Source organism: Lissotriton vulgaris, chromosome 7 (assembly GCF_964263255.1).
Source record: "Lissotriton vulgaris chromosome 7, aLisVul1.2, whole genome shotgun sequence".
NCBI classification, from domain to species: domain Eukaryota; kingdom Metazoa; phylum Chordata; class Amphibia; order Caudata; family Salamandridae; genus Lissotriton; species Lissotriton vulgaris.
In genome coordinates this window covers 1,137,870,383-1,137,896,461 of record NC_141695.1, presented here as the reverse complement: position 1 = coordinate 1,137,896,461, position 26,079 = coordinate 1,137,870,383, and the positions used below count along the sequence as shown (strand labels likewise).

The 26,079-nt window shown below is 44.3% G+C and overlaps 1 long non-coding RNA gene across 1 annotated transcript in view; it reads left to right on the top strand.

The window, feature by feature from the left end:
- LOC147703031 (uncharacterized) overlaps window positions 1-25,311 on the top strand; it is a 30,805-nt gene extending 5,494 nt beyond the window's left edge. Inside the window, exons 2-3 of the long non-coding RNA XR_015297276.1 lie at window positions 1,645-1,768; window positions 24,019-25,311. This is a non-coding gene — a long non-coding RNA (uncharacterized LOC147703031). The remainder of the gene's footprint in view (window positions 1-1,644; window positions 1,769-24,018) is intronic.
- The last annotated feature ends 768 nt before the right edge of the window (window positions 25,312-26,079 follow it).

The window sequence follows — 26,079 nt, the reverse complement described above, 5'->3', positions numbered from 1 at the left end:
TCCGTTTTTACTTGATACACACGCATCCACATCCCTGTAGGAAATCTGCCAGCTTGGCATTCACATACTGTATCACTCATAAGACTGGGTACCTAAACACTGCCTGAATGCAGAATGCAGTACACATAGAAATAGCAAAGCGCCCTTATTTAATGGTTGTTTTTGCGCAGTAAGAGACACCTTTCTACACATAAACAATCACTCCCTGCAATGCAGGCAGCCTTGCACTATGGGGCAAGGGGTTCTGTGTCGGCGCTAGGCAGCTATTTTTACTGCCAGTGGAAGGAAAGACACAGTGGTGCACCGTATTGTTGTAAATGCAGCACCTCCCTGCATTTTTCAAATGATGCAGCACTGCAAAACTTGCTGCAGAGCTGCACCATTTCTGTGAGATATGCCCCTTTGGTTATACACTTAAGCATTTACACTAAACACCAGCCTAAAGATGACTTTGAAGCCACAATGGATCACTGCAAATCCACCTAGCAAGTTTCAGGCCCATCTCGCCATTGCCTAGGGGATTGGGCTCTCTGCCCAAGAGGACACTTTCCTCAGTGCAGTGGACATGCTGGACCTATCTCTACATATGGTAAGAGCCCAATCCCACTGTGAGTGGCGTACTCAATTCCATCCTCACATCACCATACCAAACTTTAATGTATTCAGCTTCAGTAACGCTCTGTGGGAACTGCACCAACACACAAACTTCAACTTCAAGTGCACATACAGGCTTGAATCCTTTAGAAAAACTTGGGACTGCACTTGCGACTGCATGCTTGTGGACTATTGTATTATGACTGCACTTTTTAAAGCAAGGTCTCTTCTAAGTACTACACAAGGTCATATATAAATGTGTATGTATTCATAAACGGTTTTTCCTTAACATACTAAATAATTGTAGTGTTTATTGTACTACAATTAGGGATTATCCATATGTTCATTACACAACACAGCGGTTTTGGTCATGTTGTTTACTTTTCAAGGTAGGAGACCCTGGTGTTTCCTTCTCTATCACAGCCTCCCTTGATCAGAATTCTGTCATACTGACCAGTCCTGTCTCTTTGGCAATGATTTGTAGCTGCAGGGTGATGTTATATCATCTCTATACAAACAACATGGGGTAGGGATTCCTATTCCAAAACTCTCATAAAGTTATCCCTATTCAGTATCTGAGGCAGCACCAAAAACGAACGCCTCTCCAGGGGAGGTGTAAGGGTGGTACAATGGGGCGAAATATCTTGATTTATCCTCGTTTTTCCTTTTTCTATGTGTGCTGCAGGAGGAAGAAGCCTCTTATGATTATTTTTGTACAGGAAGGTTTCCCTTCCTGTACAAAAATAATCATCCCCGCAATGCAGGCACCCTTACTCCATGGTGCAAAGGTGCCGGTGTTAGTGCACGACAGCTTTGAATAGAGGGGACAAACTTAGTGTGGTGACAGGATACTTTTTCATGTTTGTAGTGGAGGTCCCTGTCCCCCAAACTCAAAATAACCTTCTAAGGCTTGTGCTGATGTCGCCAAATGGATTCACTTTCTTCGCTCCAGAGTTAGAACCAAGCTGTCTTGGTCTTCCTGGCGAAGTGTTGCATGAATGAGATTTCTGTGTTGAAAGTGAATCTCTGATCATTTGCATTGTCTTTCAGGCGGGGAGTGAAGCATGGCAGGTTTAATTTGGAGAGCCAGGCTTGAATCTGTGGCTGTTCGGAGATGTTAGTAAACATGAGGACTTAAGTCCAAATACAAGTCTCAGGCTTTAGGACTCTAAAGGTAAAACAATCCTCAAAGGTTGGAATGCTTATTATTTGGAACTCTACTGAACAGATAATAACTGCTTGAGTGATGCTCTTTAATGATAAGATGTGTAACATTATTGTGATTGTTCTATCAGATGTGAATACTCGTACAGTTCTGTTACATTTCTTCTAGGGAAACACAGTGTCGTTCAGAAAAACAGCAACTGACATGGTAGGGTCAAGAACAAAAAATTATGAAGCGCATGATTCAATCACAAAGACACTTAAATATCAGATGATTATAATAATGCAACTCCAACAGCTCCCTCCCTCCCTCCCACTCTCCCTACAACCATGCCAGCTCAGGACTACAACTATACATAATATCTCAGATTGAACAACCCAGTTAAGTAACCAGCTAAGCGAACCATATCATATGAGATACAATAAAGGGACCAGCAGAGCTGTTCTCAGCTACCACCACACTTAAAACTATAACATTGCGTCTGTCGAGAGACAGTGGACAATGAAGTGTGAGAACACTTCATCATTCACCAGACTGCTCTGCGCTACATCCTATAACACGATAACCACACCTTGCACGACATGAAAACAGTTTCCACATAGGATCAAAACAAAGACAACATCCTTGCAGTCACACAACCCTCACATTGTAGTGCGATACCTATATAGGCAAGACCTTCAACACTCTACATAGTGATAGTAAGCGCTATATAAATGCTGCAATACAATACAATGTAACAGAAGTCATTCTTTACCATCATAGTTTCCTTCCCATGTTCATCGGCGTCACTGGTGTCTGAATTATTTACCCATATACAACAGTGACAACTGGGTAGGGGGCTGGTGTAATCCAAATTGCTTTTGCAATAAACCAGGACCAGAGGTTAGTGGCCTTGACACCAGTCATGTTTTTTTCACAAAATAGCCCAAACTACCTGCTACATTTGTAAGTATGACATTTACAGATCTCTCTTTTAGTGTAATGTTATGACCACTTCTACACACTCTTTTATACAAATCTTCATGAAATGCATTTGCCAGTTACTTCCTCATTGTCATCCTCTAAGCCTAAAACTTCTGATTTGAGAAATGCGTTTCAGCAGGGCCAAATTAATATTGACTTCCTTTTCTAGCACATAAAGCTTTCTTTTGTACCATCTTTTCTGAATTCTACATGAACATTACAAAATCTATTCGCCTAGTTTGCAGTTCCCCAATAACCTCTCCGTTTTATATAAGATTTTCCCATTAATTCCCCACCAACTTTTTCCATGAATATCTTCTTACCGATCATGTTACATTATGATTCCAAATATATGAACTCTCTACAATTACCACAAATCACAAGCACTTCACTGTGTGGATGATTCATTCCATTTACCACAATTGTTAATGCAAAATCATCACAAATCTTGGATCACTTGCAGTTCTATTAAATGTTTTGTTGAACGCACCATCTTTCCACACAAGCAACAAAATACTTTAGCTCTTTTTACTCCTTACCATGAGCCAGATTTTGTTCATTCCTACATTCATAACACAGCATGGTAGCGCCTACTCTATCATTCTTTAACAAACTACTGTTTCACTACAGGTAAGTTATAGGACCCTTGTTAGATTTCTCCACTGCATCACCACTGAGCCAGATTCCATCCCTTAGGACAATTGCTGGACAGAGTCAACAGGGTACTGCACCCTTTTGGCCATGCTCTAGCCGTCACGAAGGGAGAAATCACTTTGTAACCACAGTTCTTTTTTGGTAGCAATTGTCTCATGAATTTGTCTCTATGGGATCTTCTAAAGGGCTGACAATTTGCAGGTGGACGCAAAACAATGTTGATCAGGGCTCTGCTCTCGCATTAAAATTATGGCATTTACCCAGCATTTTGAGATGAGTATACTCATTCACACGTTTTCCGTCCACATTCCCTGCCAAGAGCAAATATTCAAATGTAATTCACCCATCTTGTCCAAATATTGGCGAAACAAACATGTTTACTGCTTCATATTGATGTTTTTGCTTCATAACGCAGTTGCATGGTGACTGAAAAACCTCTTCCAATCATCTGAGTTGATGGACCGTTCAATGAGGATCGCCAAGAAAATGGTGTTGGTTGTACTTTTTGCATTAATTCATCCTCTTGTGAATGGCACATTGAAGTAAATTTACACCGCAAAAGTCTAGGCCTAAACATCATAACAAAACACTCGACGAAGAAACAAACCTGGCCGAATTTGAATTTTAACATGTCTGCCCAGTGCTATTCCAATGGAAGGTATGTATTTCAATGTCGGCCGGTAAGTACAACTTATAGGGGGACGGCGGTCCCATACACATGCACTCACTTACACCCATGCATTCATATGCAGACATACACACCCATTCACAACACTCACTCACAAATGCACAGAGATTCATACATGCACGCACCAAACATTCAATAAAAACACTTTCCTGCTGAAGCTCTCCGGGTGGGAAGACTCGGAGGTGCCAGGAGGGTAGGAACTGCCACCTCCCCTCATTGGCTGATGTTATGCCAGCCAATGAGGGCAGATAGAGTGGGATGGGGTCAGAAAGACTGCTGACCCCACCCACTCTTTGAGGAGGTGTCAGGGATAGACACTCATCCCTGGCACTTCTGAGCTTAAAACTGAAGCTCAGGTATGAGGCTATCACTGACCCTCTCCCTCGTCACAAAGTGAAGGACCTTGAGGACCTTTGCTGAGCTGAGGAAGTTACGCCCACAGGAGCTGTGACACTCAGCCCAATAAGTTCTGCTCAGGCAGCCAGGAGCCTGCACATTTAGTGAATGTCTAGTTCCTAGCTGCCAGACCTAAAATTAAAACGTGTCTGTCGGGTTGACAGGAGCACTGCTTCCGGCAAGCCATAGCAAACTCTGCGTCGTTTCATGGAAGCAAGAGCATGGAAAATGTTCTCGCTTTCATGAAGTGAAGCAGAACCGCTTTTGGGCAGAGGGAGCTGCATGCCACCAGGAGGTGGAGAGCCAGCACGGATCGCCGGGGCCTTGAGCCCCCTGATTGCCAACGATGTGACTGTGCCCTAGGGCAGTGGTTCCCAAACTTTTTTGACCCGTGGCTCCCTTGACCTAATTGGCAGTTCGCCGTGGCTCCCCACCATTTTTATACCCACGCACCGGGCTGCCGCGGCGCACCCTTTGGGAACCACTGGTCTACATGAAGAATCAAGCCTTGACCTGATGAAGGATTCAGAGAGTAGCCATCACTGTCATTAAACTTTATTTGCAATCACAATGATCTTATAAAGTACATCTCAATGCATACATAGAGTAGTATAAAGCACTCCCACTGAAAGTATCCAGGCTAGAGAAAGGCTCACGGAGCTCTTTGGCGTTACAAGAAGTTTACGTGGTGTGGTCTCTGATCATGGGCGTCCGCAGAAATGTTTCCGGGGTGGGGGGGAACATTTTTAACTTCATCACCAACCCCCTTGCACCCTTCTCCCCTCTGCCTTGCACAATTCTCCCCTCTGCCTTGCACCCTTCTCCCCTCTGCCTTGCACCCTTCTCCCCTCTGCCTTGCACCCTTCTCCTCTCTGCCTTGCACCCTTCTTTTCTCTGCCTTGCACCCTTCTCCTCTCTGGCTTTTACCCTTCTCCCCTCGGCCTTACACCCTTCTCCCCTCGGCCTTACACCCTTCTCCTCTCTGCCTTGAACCCTTCTCCCCTCTGCCTTGCACCCATCTCCCCTCTGCCTTGCACCCTTCTCCTCTCTGCCTTGCACCCTTCTTTTCTCTGCCTTGCACTCTTCTCCTCTCTGGCTTGTACCCCTCTCCCCTCGGCCTTACACCCTTCTCCTCTCTGCCTTGCACCCTTCTCCTCTCTGCCTTGCACCCTTCTCCACTCTACCTTGCACCCTTCTCCCCTCTGCCTTGCACCCTTCTCCCCTCTGCCTTGCACCCTTCTCACCTCTGGATTGCACCCTTCTCCCCTCTGGATTGCACCCTTCTCCCCTCTGGATTGCACCCTTCTCCCCTCTGGATTGCACCCTTCTCCCCTCTGCCTTGCACCCTTTTCCACTCTGCCTTGCACCCTTCTGCCCTCTGCCTTGCACCCTTCCCCCCTCTGTCTTGCTCCCTTCTCCCCCTCCCCGTTGCACCCTTCTCCCCTCCGCCTTGCACCCTTCTCTACCTTGCACCCTTCTCCCCTCTGCCTTGCACCCTTCTCCCCTCTGCCTTGCACCCTTCTCCCATCTGCCTTGCACCCTTCTCCCCCTTCCCGTTGTAACGCAACTGGTGCTAATGTAAAGCGTTCTGATGCCTTCTGGTGCAGTTTGCGGAGACTACTCCGGCATCTTGGAAGATAGCCTCCAGTCATTTGCAATGCTTATTCAAATGTCATCTGTTTGTTTGCCTCCAATTCTGAGCTTCTATGGGTGGGAATACACAGCGTCTTGAGGTGGTTAACAGCGTAAGTTTGCTTCTTGGAAATACATTCACTTACAATCCAGGTATACTGCACATACATACTGATGGGCTTTGTAGAATCGGCACATGATTCTTCATTGCCTCATCGCTTCATACCCCTGAGCTGGACAGCGATGGGCATATCAGACCCACCACAAGCTTGTGTGTCCTCTACATCTGACCAGCCATCCGTGGTCAGTTTGTTCTTGTCTATCGCAATGATGGCACCTGAATCTGGTGTGGACGGGAACCGTAGGAATTGCTGCACCACCACTTCATAGGACATTGAACAATCACTGAATGTGATCAATTTGCTGAGTAACTGGTATCTTGCTGCACAAGCCATGCCGCGTCGTACACATGCCTTTTTTGCTTCAGTCACAGCTTGAGATTCACTAAGACCAAAAATAGGTAGCTGATAAAGATTTTTGATCAAGGTTACATTGGAAGACCTTTGAACTGGACTTGTTGATTGTGTGTCATCCAGGCCGTACACGGAAGCGACATGCAGATTGCAGCAGCACGGGATAGGAACTGCATCTGGCCTTTTCTTTTTACCACCCCTGTCTGTTGTGCTGCATTGCTGCCTTTCATGTAAAGTTTCCTCATACATACTCTATTGTGCGTGTGTATGGGGTAGAGCAGTGTCACTTCACCACGAAGGAAGCAGATTGCCCACCCGCCACTGTTTTAGTGTGTTTATTTATAGTTTTTCATCTTGTAGCGCAAATTGTGCAATATGGATTCAATAATGAAAGATGTCTTAAAATATTCTTAATGTTTACGTTTGTGCATCCAGCACTAATAAACAAAGAAAGATAAGTGCTCCACATGCTTTACAGCATTATCCCAGAATTATCCTCCAAAAAGGAAAACCAAGGTCACCAACAAACATGCTTCCACATGTGTGCTGGGTCCAAGAAGGTGCTCCACGCATATGCTGCCAAAGGAAATGTACTCCAAGAGCAAGACAGCAGCTGTTTTGAATAAGCAACATGCTTCCACTGCATGTTGACAAGAAGGAAACCAAGGCTGCAGTAAAGGAGAGCTTCACGAAAGTATGGAGTTTACTGCCAAGGGGTATTGACATGCTCCAAAGCATGCATTCCAGGAAAGAAGGAGTTGTCATAAAAAACACACTCTCCAAGCATGTATCGGGCACTGACAAGCACACACTCCAATGCATGCCAGACAAATAAGGAATAAAACAAATAGCAGATGCGCACTTCCCAGTGTGTGGTACTCACAGAGGAGAAGCCTCACATGAGAGCCCGGGGCATAGAGACAGATGTCCGAAGGGCAGGGCTGTGGCTCGTATTGCCTCCGATAAGCACTGGTCAACATAATAGAGTGGATGCTCTATAGACCAAATATAGCTTCGCAGGTCAATGGGCAGAGACAAAGCAGCGTCAAATGCGTGACCCATGTCTGAATACTATTTGACCCCGATATTCAATCCGACCTACAGAGTCCATGTAAATCGCAGGAAGTAAACAACTGCACTGCAAACCTTGCAGCGAGTCGACAGACACCCTTCCTATGCATGGCCACAACACAGCTCATTGCCACGTAAGGTCCCGCTGACGAGGAGGAAAAAATATAAAAAGGTCATACCGCACTCAACCACTCTGTCTGGGGGACATGGACAAGGCAGTACCCAAGTCCAGATCTTGACAGCTGATATCTAACTGCCATATATATTTTTCTCACAACTTGCTCCGTTCCAGCTCTGCTGTTCTACTTCTGAAACGTTTCCCTGCATGTTTGAATTCTTCCCAAGATATTCTACTGACAACAATATTGATCATTGAGTCAGAAGACATTGAGTCAGAAGACAACAAGCAGTGTTTTCTTCTGACTCATTTGTATATGTTCCATTAAATATGAAGGTCATAAGTGCACAATATTGTATAACTTTATCAGCATATCTGTTTTCCCAAAGGTGACATATCCATTGCCACTCCTGTGAGCTGCACATTTAACCCCTGCCATTTTTGCTGGCACCTGAAGTGCTTCTAAAACATTTCTTACATATATCTATTTTCTAATCTGGTTCCCGATGAAGTCATACAACCTATCTGGTACCAAAATTATCCAAAGTCCTAGACCACACTAAAGCTATGCTGACGATCTGTAAATATAGTCATTCTGAATTGGGCTGTTAGACTGCATGCTCTCGTAAGGGAACTCAGTTCTGCAACTTGTGCAGAGATGAAATTTTGAAGCCATTAAACTTCTACTATTTCTTGAATTGTATAGACAGGGTAAGCTTTTAGGACTGTTTCTCAAACATAAGCAATCAACAAAAATGACATAATCAAGCTCAATTAGAGGTTCATCTTTTATGTTGGGTCTTGACTTGGTGCACAAATCCGTGACATCTAGACAATAATGTTTATTATCATCATCAACATCTTCATCTATAGGCAATAAGGTTGAAGGGTTAAGCACATGGCACCGAGCGGGTTCCACATTTTCTTTAGATAGCAGTTGTTGCTCCTATCTGGTAAGTCTTGTGTTGGTCATGTATTGGGTTTTTGATCTGATTAGCAAGATCTCTAAAAAGTGAGGAACCATAACAGTTAAAGGATATCTCATTCCTCTCCAGACTAGTTCCCACTGCTGCAACTGCTTTAGGACAGCCAGGCAGTCCTGCAGCGACAGGGACAAGGGTGGTTAAAAAATAAGCCACTGTTCTTTGGGAATCCCCATGCATTTGTGTAAGCAATGAAAAAGCGCAGCCCTCCCTCTCACTGCAAAATAATGTAAATATCTTACTGTAATCAGGCAATAAACTAGTGCCAGGGCACGATAAAGACTTTCTCCCAGCTCTAGGAAAGCTCTTAAGCACTCTATGTCTAATGGAAGTAGATCAGGCACATATTTGTGTGTCAGCCTCAGTAAAGGCTTAGCCATTAGGGAAATGCTTGGTATCCACTGTCTACAGTAGCTAACCATTCCCAGGAAAACTTTTACCCATCTCTGCATTCTGGGTGAGTTAATTTTTAAAATTGTATATACTCTCTCGGGTGGCACTCTCCTTGCTCATTTCTCAATAATATGTCCCAAGCGTTAAACTTCTTTTTTGACAATACTGCAGCTTACCGGGGGGCCCTTTATGCCAGTTTTCAGCCAAATGATGATCCGTGTCCCGCGTCTCTGCTCCTGCTCTCCTGCCTCCGACTTTAGTAACAGAAGGTAGGCAGCCAGGCTCCCTCCCCTAAGCCAATCACAATGCTGCAATGCAGCATTGTGATTGGTAGGAGCGCCGTGAGACAGCACTCAGCCAGGGTCTGGAGGAGTAGGCATGTTCTCCATGCAGGCTGTAATGCAGCCTGCATGGAGAACAGGGAAAGTACTCATGACTGGTTTGGGCGGCCAGAGAGGGACAACCAAACAGTCACTGCGCACTTAGGATTGGCCAAACCACTCCTCTCCTCCCCTGCCCCAAGAGCAGAGCAGCCCCGACCACTCGCAAAGCAGCACACACATAAAATGATAATAATTGAAAGTTATTGTTTTATATTTTTGTCGCTCACACTGTTTGAAAGCAGTGTGGCGATGCTCTTCCGCCATAGCGGAGGAGCCACCACTGAGATCAACTCCAACTCAAACAAGCTACTTCACTCAGTCTAATCAGGTTTTTGGAAAGGTCTTTTCCTGAAACTCTACTGAAACAGCCTTAGTAAAGGTGATGTGTTGTGACAACACTTTGTATTGCAGCATGATGCAGGAGTTTTGAGCTACCTTGAATGTAAATGGGGTAGAGGCCATGATCGTATTAGATCTTTCGGCTTTTGATAACATATCACACTCCCTTCTACTCCAAAGACTTCAGGCCATTGTTGTTGACGGGACAGTACCACGGGCTTAAGACTTTCCAGAATCATTAGAAAGTTTCTCCATTTCATTCAAACCATAGCTTCAGAGGATCTTGTGCAGGCTTTAACCTATCCAGGACAGATTATTGTAATTCCCTGTTTATTTTAATTCCTTAGTTTCTTATTAAAAGGAGACAGATTCTTCAGAATACAGTGGGCAGATTAATCTTTGGCCTCAGAAGAGCTGGCTCAATGCAATTCAATTCAATTAATCTTTATTAGATTATAAAAAATCATAAAAGACACATGTACAAAAAACATTAAAAAACCAAATTGGCCGATAAAACGTGTAAAATATCAAGAATAAAATCAATAAAATCAATTTTCGAATCTTATCTCAGTACATACAAAGACTTGTATTATCAAGGATAAATAAGGTTGTAGCCAAAGGATAGATCCACGGTTAAATGTAACAGCAAATTAGCAAGGAATAAGCGCATACTAACCTGTTTATATTAGAGAATACTGGAGCACCATGGTCAGCAACCCTGTTACATGATAGAAAATACAGTATTAAGGTGATTGCATAAATACATAATTACTTAGTTACATAGTGCACTGCATCCTGATCCTTCTTATGGCCCACGTCCAGCTCCAAAATTTTGCCATAGCCACCACTAGGACTTTGCTGGTGTCAGATTTTATAATACGCATAGGTATTTGGGAGGATCTTGTTACCATTTTGGCGCAAACTGGCTTGAGCCATTTTTTTCGAGGCGCCTTGTATGCAGGGCAGAAAAAGAGGATATGCGAAAGCTTCTCTTCCTCACATAGACAGGAGTGACAGAGTGAGTCCTGATCAGACTCCCAGTTTTTAGTGAACGATTTTATAGGGAGGCTTCCCACTCAAAATTGGTGGTAAAGCTTCCTGTCTCCAAAACTGGTAATGGTGGCCCAGTAGGCCTCCATACTATGCACAATTATATGGCACCGAAAGAGGCCTATTAAGGAATCTCCTTTCACCTGAGAAAAGGATTTCTGCCAGATTATCTCCCTGTATAAGGCTTTGAAATCCGCTTTTGGGGTACCTGCCATAGGTGGGTGAGGCCATACTTAAAAGAGCCACCTTAATCTTGTGTAACCATGTAAGCTTATTGGATTTATTAGCCTCTCTAATATTCTTAAGTGACTGCTATAGACTGCCAACTCCGGGGTGTTCCAAAGCCATCGCCAATAGGCAAGAGGTCTAAAACCCGCTTCCTCTTCAAAAGAAATACACCCAAGGTCCATCAATAACGGACTTAGAGGTGTAGCATCGGGAGACCAGTCAATGCCCTCAGGAACTTGTTCTGTGCTTGGACTAAAGAAGATACCTTTACCAACCCCCAGAGTTCTGCTCCATAGATTATTGAGGCTCTAACCTTTCCTTAATAAATCGCCATACCCGGAGCCACTGATTTGGTTAAGGATAGACGATGTTCTTTCAGGAGGGCCCCCTCTAGTTGATTGTGCTTTACAACCAGTAGATCCATCTGTGGCCTCCTAGTCAATCTTTTGCACATAGTGACCCCATAATAGGTAAAAGAATCAGTTTGTTCAAGGGGCACATTATTCATTACTACTCTGGCTTTCACTGATTTACTTTTATGCAGGACCATGAATTTGGTCTTTGCGACATTAACAATGAGTTCATGGTCATCGTAAAACAAGGTAAATCGGTCGAGGGCTCTTTGCAGACCAACTTGAGTTTTTGACAAAATTAAAGAGCTGCGTCAATATCCACAGAACATAAGATGCCTCACAGACTCTCAGTTTCTAAAACCTGTGTGCTCAAGGCTTTACGTTTATGTCAGAAAACCATATATAATCTGAAACAGAACTTGTGCATGAACTCTCTTTTCTCCTGGTACGTTCAGGTCAGGACATTGAGATTTCAAATCTGCCTGTTTGGTTAAGGTATCCACATTCAGGAAATCTAGAATCTAGAACAGGAGGTTGCTCCTTCACCTTGACTACTGTCAAGGCATGGAGCATACTCACTCCTGCCAGAAAGCATTCTTTTAGGCATTGTTTAAATACATTTATTTTTATAAATGACCTGTAGGACAACCTTTTTAGCTTTAGGTACATACAAAGGAAGACACCAAAAGGAGAATGGGTGTGAAGTTGTAAGTCCATCGACTCAACTTCACAGCTATTTTTAAAAGAATTTCTGAGGTTTGTAAAGCGCAAATATTTTTTTAAAGGATAGGCAGTTTCATTGGCCTTTGTGGCAGCTGGAATCTGTTCCTGCAGCTGCAAGGGGAAGAGAATGTACTGCCAATGCTCTGCAGCAGTCCACCATGAAAGCCTGCATCACTTGTACATCCATTGCCCTACTCCCCATCCTTCAATTCATTACCTTCCACACTGAAATTCACTCCCTTGACCCCAAGGTTCTCCTGGGCGAAGCACCCCCTAATTCCCATATCCGGTCCCAGAGATCCAGATCCCCCATCAACTACCTTACCTTGAGGTCTGCAACTATTTCCATTTGCAGGGTATGGTGATAATATCATACTTATGAGCAATTAATTATTAACTAAAGTGATTAAACATGGTGCCTTCTAAACAAGGGGAAGAAATCACTAAGATTGTAAATCATTCAGTAGTTAAAACGTTAGGATTACAGAAGAACTGATGATTAACATTATGACATGCCAATGCTAGGCAAACTGCAATAGTAGAGTGCATGTGTAATAGGTCTACACTTCCAAATAGCTGTGCAATATTCTGCCAAGATGCATCTCGCCATTGCTGACATTTAATCTGAATATTCCACTCCAGCTAACTTTAACCTGATGGTCTCCTTATAGAGAAATGCTATTAAGAAGTTTCTAACTTTTCAGTCCTGCTTGTCCAGCAGTTTTCAAGGCATGACTTATCTTTAATTTGTGATCTGTTGAAACAAGGATAGCAAGCAATGTGAGGAAATGTGATATCGAGTTGGGGACACGGAATTGGACACATCCTCTTATGCAACAATAGCTTATGTTAGAATGATTTAGAATTTGGCTATGCCAAACTCCAATAATGGTATCCTCGTTGTTCATCAAAAATGTATGATTTGCCAGCAGGTCTACGGACCGACTCATAAAGCAGAAACTCTGAATGTCCATTGGGTTTTAATGGAAGTTCATGTGGATTCCAATAAACAGAGTCATGAAACAAGTATTTGAACACCACTAGGCATCTCGGTTTAGTCAAATCAGACAGCACTCAGCTGAATGAGAAAGGTGCATACAGACCCACCCACCTTGTTTATATGTAAATACAGAGGTGGGAGAAGGCAATAAGCAGCCCCAGTCGTACCATCTCAATTCTTTCCTCATATACACATAATGCAGATCTTCTGTAGGGGTTACAATACAACAAAAGCAGGACTGCTTAAACAAGACAATGGAATGCTTATGTCAAAACCATTCCCAAGACACCAAGAATAAGGGCTAATACTCTTATTACAATTCTTTCTCAAGGAAATTCCGCGCTCCAGAAAGGGTTAAATCGAATCACTGGAGAATCAAGTAGAGTCAGAGGAACTCCAAAATGGGTTTCAAAATGCACATTGAAGAAACCCCAGTCTAGTGCTGCCAAGGTTCCCCTCTGAAACTCAGAGTGGAATGCTTGGCGTGGAAGGATTCTACTCTGCGCACTTCACTGAGGCAATTTACCTGGTAGGAATGATTTAAGAACGTGTATTGACTATAGAGCCATCAACAAGATTACCATGAAGAATCAATACTCACTACCCTTGATCTTGGCACTCCTAGATCAGGTGAAAGAGGCAATGATATACACAAAACAAGACTTAAGAGGAGCCTATCATTTGAAAAGTAAAATAAAGGGAGATGACTGGAAGACTGCATTTTGAACCAAATTTGTCATATATTAGTAGCAGGTGATGCCATATGAATTATTTAACGCACCTGCTGCATTCCAGCAATTTTTCAACAATGTGCTGTAGGAGTTTATTGACCAATGTGCCATAGTCTACATAGACATATTGATATATTCCAATTCTGAAGAAGATCACTGGAAACAAGTAAGGCGGTCCTGCAAAAATTGAGAGAAAATATTCTGTTTGTGAAATTGGAGGAATGTGCTTTTAACACAAATTCTGTTACTTTTTTGGGATTTGGGCTATCTCCCGCAGGAGTACCTATGGATGAAAAAAGACCAAAGCTGTAGTGAATTGAATATCTCCAAGGACGTTAAAAGAAGTTCAGTGAGTCATTGGCTTTGCAATTTTTTTCGCAGATTCATCCAAGATTTTTCACTGAAGATCATTCCTTTGGCGCATCTACTAAAGAAAGGAGTTACCTTTCAGTGGTTTAAAGAAGCAGAGAAGGCCTTCATATCACTAAATAAGGATTTTCTGCTGCTCCAATATTACTGCAAATCCATTAGAACCATTTCTAATAGGAGAGGTGTGGCGCCGCGGCTAGGGCGACAGACTCTGGAATCTGGGGATCACAGTTTGATCCCCGGTACCGGTGGCAGATTAGTCCAACACCATGTGACTCTGGGCTATAGCTTGCTTAAGCTTCCCGATGGCCCCCAGTACCTAGTGACCCTTACCGGTGATTGTGCACTTTACAAATGTGGATTAATATTATTATTATTGTTTTATGTTGAAACAGATGCCTCTAACTCAGCAATAGTTGTCAGTGACATAAGAAGACTGGAAAATTGCATCCAGTGGCTTATAAGTCAATGAAACTTAGTTCGGCTGATGTAAATTATACTATCACTGAAAAGGAACTGCTTTTAAGGGATGGAGGCATTACCTCATGGGAGCTTGACACACGGTTACAGTATACACTGATCATCGAAATCAGAAGCTCCCTAAAATCCGCCAGAACACTAACACCCAGGAAGCTTCAATGTTCCCTGTATTTTGCAGAATATGAATTTGGCATAACCTAGACCAGGAGTAAAAAACGCCTCAAATTGATACAGAAACACCCAGATATGTACTAGAGCCTCAAAGAATAATACCTACAGGAAAATTATTGGGGCCACTCAAAAGGACACCTTCGAAAAAAATGTCAGCAAGGCTATGAACCCGACAGAAATGGAAGAATGGGTGATGAAGATGCAACAAGGGAAATCAGAGGTCACTTACCATATAAAAATGGAGCCTTTTACTTACCGACTCTAACAATTCAAGAAAGAGCATTATTTAAGAGTCATGATAGCCCTTTAGCAAGCTATAAAGGAATCTATAAAACAGAAGACATAGTAAAACGTAAATTTTGGTGGCCACATATGACCAAGGATAATCAAGAGTATGTAACCTATTGTGAGAGTTGTGCTCAGGGAAATTCAGAGAGACAGGCTAAAAAGTATTTTTTTTTTTACAACCATTACCCACATATCCTCACCCATGGCATACTCTAACCACAGATCTCATGGTAGACTTACCCTCTAGTCAAGGTTTTGATACAATTTTGGTGTGTGTTGGTGCATTTACTAAAATGGCCCAATTCATCCATCTTAAAGGTGTACCCACAGCAAAGGATTTAGCACACCATTTTAACCAGCACATTGTGAGGTTACATGGTATCCCACAAATATTTTTTTCAGATTTAGATCTACAGTTCTTGTCACATTTTTGGAAGGCCTTCACGGAGGGCCTCAGAATAGCGACAAGGTTTTCCACTAGTTTCCATCCAGAACCTCATGGGCATACAGAGAGAGTTGAGGTTATTCCAAATTGATCAAGGGGGGATTGGCCTGAATTTCTCTGGATTTTGGAATTCGCACATAATAACGGCAAAAATGCGTCCACTGGTTATTCTCCATTTTATTCAAACTATGGTATGCACCCAAACTCATTAGTAGAACTTCGAGAACTCACAGTTGCAGCAGCCAAGGTTATAGTTCAGCTTCTAACATTAGTCAATAAGTCAGCATTGGGAAATTCTGTGGGGAATCTAGCTCAGCTAGAACTTAAGGTTGGAGATTTTGTATGACCCAATACTACGAACCTCAGTCTCAAGGGTACCAGGATGTTTCAACCGAGCTTTGTAGGGCCATGTCATGTTGATAAAGTTATAAGTCCAGTTACCTTTCATTTGACCCTGCCTTCCCATGTTAAAATTCACCCAGTGTTCCATGTATCACTGTTAAAAAAGACCTCCCCGAACTTTAGAAGGATTCTACCACCAAAACCCCAGACATGCCAACCCTCCCGATTCAGGCATGAGACTACTGATTTCAAGGTTAGTCTCCCGCCTCCCGATTCCTGCAAGCAAAAACCCGATTCCTCTGTGGTTTTAGCTGACAGGGTTTGGTATTGTGTAAGGTGCTAATTCTTCCAGCAATATTCAGAGTGGCCATGCAGGGGCTCTAGAAGGGGTGAAAAACCAACAAAGCGTCATTAACAAGGCAATGGTCTTTTAAAGACCTGTGAAGTACTGGGGCGGCTGTGTGGGCGCCAGGAAGCTGTTACAGCCCGGGCTGCCACACCGGAGGGGGAGGAGGAGTGCATGCACTGCCAGCAACCTGCCAGGCCAGTGCACAATACTTGCATCACCCTCTCTCTGCCTGCCATTGCGCTCCGTGCATCTGAAAGGTAAAAAAAACTTGCATTTGCGTTTCAAATGTCCGATCCTGCAGCAGGATAAAATAAAGGATAATTACGCACTTATATAGCGCACGACTACCCGTAGGCATCTCAGCGCTTGTACGAATACCGCCAAGGAACCCTTCCTGGCCTTTCCCTGTGAGGAGCCCACTACTGGGCACCCCCAAGGTGAAGTCAGGCATCCTCAGCATTGTTGGGGCCGTTGTAGAGATTAAGCAAGCTATTGCCCAGAGATGCAGAGTGGGGCTCATGATCAGAATAGGCACCGAGGAAAGAATTATCAGGTCCGAGGAAATTGAGCCCGAGACCCGCCGAGGTAGGAATTGAACCCTGGTCCCGGCCAGACTCCTGCATCAGGGTCTGCCGCTCTAACCATTGAGCCACACTTCCAAAGCCCATACATGCAAGTAACCCGATTCAATGCCCCATTCTACCGATTTTATTTTTTAATCCTCCCACTTTGCTCTTCTGAAATGTTGGCATGTATGAAACCCATCCAAGTGAAGGCTAGCCTAGAACTTGAAGTGTAACAAATTCTGGATTCAAAAGAAGTTAAGGGTCAGGTGCATTACTTAATTGATTGGAGGGGCTATGGGCCAGAGGCAAGATCTTGGGAGTTGTATTCTGATGTTCATGCTCCTCGGTTAGTCAAGGCCTTTCATCAGAAATGTCCAACCAAACCTCGACTGGTAGATTCCCCTTTGCGAGGGGGTACTGTCAGAACAGTTCCCAAGAAAGCAAGATTCAGGGCTGAAACTGTTAAAACAATCCTTTCTCGACAAAATTCCTGCACTCTAGAATGAGTTAAATCAAATCACTGGAGAATGAAGTGGAGTTAGAGAAACTCCAAAATGGCTGCTAAAATTCACATTGAAGGAAACCCAGTCTAGTGCTGCTACGTTTCCACTCTGGAGCTCAGAGTGGAATGTTCAGCGCCAGGGCCGGACTGGACATAGCGGGCACGGGGCGTTTACCCCGTGGGCCACTAGGGTGGTGGGCGGATTTGGGACCCTGGGGAGCCGTTTTTTAGGTCTCGCCTTTTCCATTCCGAAGGAATGGAAAATGGCGAGAATTCAAGTGCTCAAAATACTCGTGAAACCAAGGTTTTTTTTGTGCGGTTTTCTTTGAGTTCACGTGAATCGCTTGACCAAACAAGCACGCGCATCAGCCTCCCTCCCTCCCTCCTAATTGCATTTTTTCACGGCCGCCACCACATCAAAGGGCTTCTCCCAGCGTGTGATCTGCGGCTTCTCCTCCCCTAATTATTCATGGCTGGCCGGTGGCCGGCCGTACTTTCACTTTCCCTGCCGCTCTTGTTCCTAATGTCTTCCCCTTCATCGACTTCAGTCTAATTGGAAACATATGTGCTTTCACTTTAACCTCGGGCCGGTGGCCGGCCGTACTTTCAGTTTCCCGGCCGCTCTTGTTCCTAATGTCTTCCCCTTCATCGACTTCAGTCTAATTGGAAACATATGTGCTTTCACTTTAACCTCGGCGGGCGCTCACGCACGCTCCACTTTTAAAGCCCGGCTTTTTGTCTCTGGGGGAGGTAAAACCCACTGTTTATCTGTGTGCAAAGTCAGATCCACCATTTTTTCTGTTCAGAGGAATATTTATCTTCCAAGAAAATAAGCAGAATACAAAGAGCTGTAACCACATTGGTGCACATATCGACCATTGTCCTCTGCCAACATTTGACATGACCCACTTATAAACGTATTGGAGATTCATGACGTCATCCCTCACTCTCAGATAAACATCACAAACTGGATGCGCCGCTCCTGGTTACTCAAGACTTAATGCCCGGCTCATTAATCTGCTGGCCCGTCTACAAACCTTTCCATCTCCCCAATGCCCCTTGCCGCACACAGCTCCTAGAGGCGAGCACGCTACATAAAGTAAGAACAGGCGAAGGCGCTCCGTGTTCGATGTTCCAAGAACTCTAGTTGCATTGTTATGGACAGCACTCCCAGAGCAACGCCGGGGAGTAATCCCAGCTCCCCTACTCGGCCAACTGTGCCAGCCTGGGCAAGTTGTGTGGTTTTAGCGCCATATAGTTCCTTTTCCGGCATAAAGAGTTAGTGTTTCTAATTAAACAAATTGCCCAGTAGCCAGCTATGTACAGAACCAATGAAAGTGGCTAAGAGTTTCCCAGATCCAGATGACAAATTTTCCTGGTGCGAAGTTTCCAAGCGTTGCCGGGGCCGGGGAACGATAGTGAACTGAAGTTAGTGAACTGAAGCTTCCCAGGGACGTAGCACAGGCCCCTATGGCATAGACCCCCCCCTTCCCCCAGCATTCCAGGGGGGCCCAACCACTGAGGGGGTGGGGGACACACTTTAGCTCAATCTCAAATTCTCAATGAATATCTCTGAACTGTCTGAGACGCGGGGAGTCCTTCACACATTCTGGGGTGGGGCGCATCTTTTTGCCTCGCGCCACTGCAGCCACCACCCGACACCCCGTGAAACTGGAACCACAGAACCAGTACTGCAGCCCACCCCAGAAGCAGTGCATAAAGAGATGACGCAGCAGGTTCTGTGCCGCGCCAGGGTTATTCAGGGTCACTCACAGCTGCTTCCTCTTCCCTGCCTCTCTCGCGCACAAGTGCATTTCCGCATCCTGTCCTGTTCCATTCCAACTCACGCGCTGCGTTTGGCACTTGTAATGAAATCCTGTACAGGAAAATACAGATTTACTGACTTTGCAAAACTATCTGCAAAGGCCTTTAGAGTCTTGCCTGCAGACATTCTGAAGCATTTCACTCCGCAGATTTCCACAGCATTCTTGGCTGACGTTCAAATTGTTGTGAAAAAAACGGACACGTAGTTGTTCATGTCTTTTTCTACCTCATTCGTAGGAATTTAAAACTAGGTTCACAGAGCAACAGAGTAGCACATTCCAGTCAGGTTCTCAGGCTAACCACGATGAATATGTATGAGGTTAATTTACATATTATGCATTTGAGTTGAGACTATTTGCATATTTATTGGTCATTCTGAACACAAGAATGGGCTTCCCTATTGCTTTAAAGATGGCTACTTCGCTGATGTCTGACTTTACTTTCTGCTTTATGCAAACATACCATTATGCATTGAGCATTTTTGTATTGCCATTGTGCAAGCGCATACAAATGTAATTTATTTTATATTTTTTTTATTCATCACACACCCTCACATCCTCTCACCCTCACAAACCCTCACCCTCACCCACCGTCACACCCTCACCCACCCTCACCCACTCTCACACCCCCTCACCCTCACACCCTCACTCACCCCCTCATCCTCACCCCCCTCACAACCCTCTCACCCTCAGCCTCACACCTTCACCCTCACACCCTCTCACCCTCACACCCCCTCACTCACCCTCACACACTCACACACCCACTCACCCTCACCCTCACACCCCCTCACTCTCACACCCTCACACCACTCAGTGCTACAACACATATGTGTGTGTAGGTGCAAATGCGATGTTCTTGGATTTTCGTCACAATAAAATACACTGAACATAATCTTCACAAAATTTATTTACAAACGTTTAAGCTATTGCCATTATAAATTACAATAACTTTTATTTAAGTATTAATTATTTACAAAATTAAAAGCCATTGTTATTTGTAATATCAATACATCTAAGTCACGTAAATACAACACACATTGCATTACAAATGCTATAGGTGTCACATTTGCGAAAGTTAAAACTATTGACATTGTAACTGACAAAGCTATTAATTTTGCTATTTTCAAAACCAACACATAAATTAAAAAAGTGTCATTTACAATACCAATCGCTCAAACTTTCCTAATGCGAAAAGTTAAAAGTATGGGCATTGTAAATCACAAAACAAAAAAATAAAATGTAATTTAGAAAACCAATAGCTCAAACTTTCCTACTGCGAGACCTATTGGCAACGCCAGTGCTTGTGTTACCGGGGGTCGCCAATATGGACCCGCTGTAAGAAAATCGTCCGAAACCGGCCTTCGCAAACTGCTCGGCTGCACTCCCCCTCGACCCATAGGGGGGGGGGGGTGGGGGGGGGGGGCTGCTGAGCAGTTTGCTAAGGCCGGTTTATGTTCCCAGTCTGGCCCTTTTCAGTGTGCAAGGACTCCACTCTGCGCACTTTGCTGTAGCAACATGGTCAGCGACTGGCTGCCGCCCCCCCCCCCCCCCCATCGGACCACACCAACCCCCAGACTCTTGAACATGAGACCTGGTTATCTTTGGAAGGCGGGAGGTCGCAAGACCCCCCGGCCGTATTTATTAAGATATGAAATTAAAAGTTTTAATTGCATGGTCAACAATTTATACAAAAATCAGCAGGACATTAGATACAATATTGTCAACAAGTTTGAGAGACTAACCTTAACAGAAACTCTAATACAGATTGTTTCCTAACCGAATCCAACATCCTCATCTTGATTTTTGTATACTACATTTCTGGCCATATGGCAAGGTCGCTAACCGGTGTCAGGTCCTACTAGCTGCGCCTCACCTAGAGATATGCGCATGCGCAGCCGGGCCTGGCAATTACCCGGTCCACGCCGTGAACTCCATTTACCCACTAAAGGAGGGCCCTTGCTCTGCGCCGTCCGGTGACGTCATGAGTATGCGCGCGCGGGGTGGCTACCAGCCTAAGGAAAGCGTGACTACTCCAACCCGCGCCCCTTTGAAGCATCAGTTACCTTGCCCCTGAAGTTCTAGGAGTGGCAATGGCCCCTCCCCTGGGCGGGAACCTCCATAGGATGATGCCCGCCCCCTCAGACCTTAAAATAGCTGCTCACCGGTCATGACCTTACCGCATGCCCCATACCTAATAAATACGACGACCTATGGGAAAAATTTCAAATGAACAACTACTCTGGCTAACACATCAAAACATCACTGTAAAGCTACAAAGGGAAAAAAGTCCTAAACACAATTGCAACATCATAACATATTTCAGCACAGTTCACTAAAAGGGGAAAAAATTCCTAAAGAAAGCATCATCAGCATAATATACAAACCAGACAAAGTTCACTTATGCATGGCAAAGATGGCAACAATCCCCTAACAAATTACACCTAAAGCAGACTAATACAGCATCAACCATTTAGTTCCAGGGATGGTGGGTGGGGAAACAAGAAGCCCCGAGCGCGGGGCACAACACGCTGTGGGGGAGCGTCCAGGGAACAAGAGGGTCTCCCGGGCGCTCCCCGCCTCTTTATTCACAAGGAACCGGGTGGGGGGTGGCTACGCCCCCCACCCAGCCCCTCCTGCGGCACGCCCCCCCCGACCCGGACATCCTACCATGGTATCCGGGTCAGGGAGGGTGCTGACCAATCGGTGGTGGGGCGCACCCGGAGGGCCCGCCCCACCACCAAGAGGCACGAAGGGGGAGGCGGTCGCCGCACCGCCATGCGGGCGGGGGAGCCGAGGGCCCCCCCTTTTCATTTACCTGTTAGGAAGGATTTATTGAAGCTCTGTCATGTTAGCTATTGTTAGTAGAGACATCGTGTGAGGGCATCGTTTAGTTTAGTTGCATGGAAACAGTGTTAGGCAGTTCTAGTGGAGACTAGTGTTCATTTAGTGAGTCTCCTCTTTGGTTGTGGGCGATTTTTGGGTCAATGTCCACCTACAGCCTGTAGCATTTCCTGGCAGGCTATCCAGACATTGTCAGTGTTGAGAATAGTGTCTCAGTCCTGCAATTGTCTAAACTCTGTGCAGTATTTCTCCTTAGCTAAATAGTGTTATCTTGTGAAACCTTGCTGGCAGTGTCGGAGTAGAGTTTAGTGTTTCTAATCGGCAGCTGTCAACAAATAACTGTGCTTCAGAGTGTATAGTATTTCCCCCCTCAGCTGAAGAGTGTTTCCTAGTTTTAAACTTCCTGGCAGTGCCGCATAGAGATTAGTGTCTCTTTCTGACAGCTGTCAGCAGCTGAATTGTGTTCCAGAGCATTTTATGCTTCCAGTGAGATTGAAAGAGATTCTACAACATCACGCTGCAAGTGAAGTGTATCTGATTGACCTATTTGTTTTAAATACAATATTAGACATGTCATGTTTGTGTAGTAAATGTAGAAACAGAAAATGGTAACAGTTTAGAATAAGAAAAGCAACTTACCTGTTGTAAAGTTGATTTTAAAGAACTTCTTCTCAGTGTCATTATTTTCCTTAAATACTAGAAATATAAAAGAGAAAAGTAGAATTTATGTACTACCTTGCCAATACTAAGGTGAACAAAATAACTATAGAAGAGAGGCACATTCCTAATCCACTCTGGATATGTAGTCATACACATACGCAAAATGCATTAGCCAAGGTAAACAATAGATTGTTATTGCTGAAGATATGTATGTTATGCTTCTTTTCAGTTCACCTCTTCCCAACAACTATATGAGGCGCATTGATTACTTAGTGCCCGATTATGACTTTGGTGGTGTGGAGCCCAATCCGCCTGCTACGGCACTGCTAAATTCGTGGTCAGACTCACTCGCTAGATTAGGAGTTTCCTACTGTCTAGCTGGCTTTTTTTTACATTCCCAAAGTTGTGCTCTGAAGATGGCCACCGCAATGGGAATGCCAAAAACAGTTCCTGCATGGCATGGACTGTAAAGTCCATGCTGTGCAGGAGCAGGTGTGTATGCACAAAGAAGGGGAGGGCACATGTGTGCCCCCTTGTGTGCATCCACAGGGTGTGAGGCAGCAGGGGGGCCTGCAGAGCCCCCTTTGTTTCCTCTCCACCACGGTTTTATTGGCAGTTTACCCACCATGAAAACAGTGGTGGAGAGGAAACTTACAATATGTTTGGTTGGATCAAGCACATTACTGCCTCCTTTCTGCGTTTCTGAAATAGTCTACCTTCTTTGTACAATTGCTTAGAATTCTGAGTATTTGCCCATAGGGCAAATTCTCTTTTAAGCTTCTTGGATGTCCGCTTGTAAAATGCAAGAGCGTGTTGCGGTCGGTGGGTTTCTTATTTAAACTGACCTCTAGTTTGCCATCGTTACTGATAATTCAGACATCCAAGAAGTTGATCCTGTCAGAACTGTATGTCATGGTAACATTTAAATCCTGTGTTCTGGAGTTTAACCAACCATGGAACCTGTCTAAGATCTCTTGGTCACCTTCCCACACCATTATAATATTGTCAATGAAACGCGACCACTGCAAAGTGTCTGATTTTATAGGCGTTGGACTCATACTATGTGCCAAACAACCAGATCATTTTGTGTAACTTTTATGTACTGTTCGGGATTTGCATTAATTTGAGAACTATTACAAAATGTACTAATTGTTCCAATCAGGAATAATTGTTGGTATGTGATTTACTAAAATACAAACAAATATAATGGGACTGTCTCCCTCTCTCTCCCTCTCTCTCCTGCAGATCTTCAGCCTTGGCTACTCTGGAGAAGCTACAATGGCTCCCTGTTGTTAACAGAATTTAATTCAAACAACTTTATTAAATGCACATAACAATTCATTGGTCTTGGCCCATCTACCTCCACAATAAGTTTTCTTGTTGCACACCCACTCAGCCACTACAGTCTGCTGATACCAACCGGTTGATCATCTCAAAGTTCAAACACACTCGAACGGGAGGTAGATCCTTCACAGTTCAGGCCGTCCAGCTATGGAATAGCCTGCTTGTGTCTCTTTGCTGCATTCTACGCTTTTCTAAGGCCTTAAAACTGTGGCTCTACACTTTATAAGCACATAGGAGCTTATTCATGAATTAATAAGCTCATCACAGTAGAGCCAGTTTAGCACCAGGACACACTTTGGGCAATAGATGTGCTCTATACATTTTTTAATTAAAAATACACTACTCTAGCACCCAATGCAATGTACTAATTCTTGTATGGATGGTGACAAGGAAGATATATTGTGTGAAAATCAAGATATTTCCAGTGAAGGCGTCAGCTTTCACTAGGGCAGGAGGCTTCCAGCATGGAGAATGCCCTTGTTTCTTACTGGTAATCTTCATTACTCTGAGTCCTGGTCTTCCTGGATGCAGTCCTGAGTCCTGCCCTCCCACCCGGGCCTAGCGGTTGACTATTTCCTGTATTTCTTGTGTAGTTTGGCGTGTTATGTTACAGGAAGTGATTCATTTGTTCCTCTCTTTTGTGGTGGCTCATGGGTAACGGGGGCCTTTCTTGGGGGAACTTTTTGAGCTTCAGCTAGGGAATTGGTTCTGCCAGAAGGGAGAAGTATCATGCATGAGGACTGGATCGAGTAAGGTGGACGAGGAGGTAATGATATTCTTCAACTAAGTAGTTCCATAGTAGTATCTAAACTCCTCGTCATTTTAGGGATTATCTGTGCAGCTAGTGTTGCCTAGGGTTTGGGTCATTAGCTTTTTCTTCTAAAAAAAAGTATTTTATTTCTGATTTGGTTTTGTTGAACTTTAGTTACATTTTTTTTCTTTTCAAATTATGTTTTGTAAAAGGGGGCGGGGTATGTGTTATATCCATTGTACTTATGTTTATTGAGGATTTGATATTTTGTTTGTCATGAATGTTGTACGCTGTTGTTGTGAGCTGTGTTTCACAAGTTTTTCCAACTGTGGTTGTGATGAGTTCAGGATTCCATTTTGGGCAGTTGAAATGGACCTGGTTACCTCAGCAGCTGCCCTTTAGCTTGGCCTTTACTCACTTGAATAAACCAAATATCCTTTTCTACTCAAGTGTAACGCTTTGTCTTTCGTCCAGCAATAAACCTATGACTCTTCGTGTAAAAAATGCACTGCTGAGCATGCCAGTGTGTGTGGAACACGTTTTAGGCCGCACACACAGTCAAGTAGGGCTGTCGATGTTGTGGGTAAAGCTAAGTGTATCTTCCGGATACCTGCACTTCAGAATGATGGGTTTTGGGAACTGGAAGAAAGCGCGGTTGCCAACTAGTCAGCAATGTTCTACAACACCATATTTAATTACATTGGAGCTGAGAGACACAAGAAGAGTACAAATGGCTTGTTAAACCTGCAATAAAAAGGAATAAAAGGAAACTAGAAGCAGGAAGGATGAGACAGCAGAATGTTGAACTGCATGTACTTTATAAACTGTAATGCCTGTAACCGCGCAGTTGGTGCTGCATACCTGGCTTGGCAGTTCGGGCTGGACTGTTCCCATGAGGCACAGGGTCAAGGCTGATTTGCATATGGCCATGTCTGAACTAGGGTGGTGTGGAGTGCAAAAAAACGATGGATTTAGGCCCAGATCTCTGCACTGGGGTGAATGTATGACATTGTTCGGCATTCTGTCCATCAATTGTTGTTTTTGCATTTGTCACCCCGAGTGTGAAAGGTATGCTCAGACGTGAGTCCCATGCTCTCCACACCACTGGGGTCAAGCTATCCTGGCTGAAGATGGCTGATAGCCAGAAACCGGTCCTAGGATGCTTGATTCCGGTCCATGGAAGACATGGCTTGGCAGTTAGGGCTGGACTG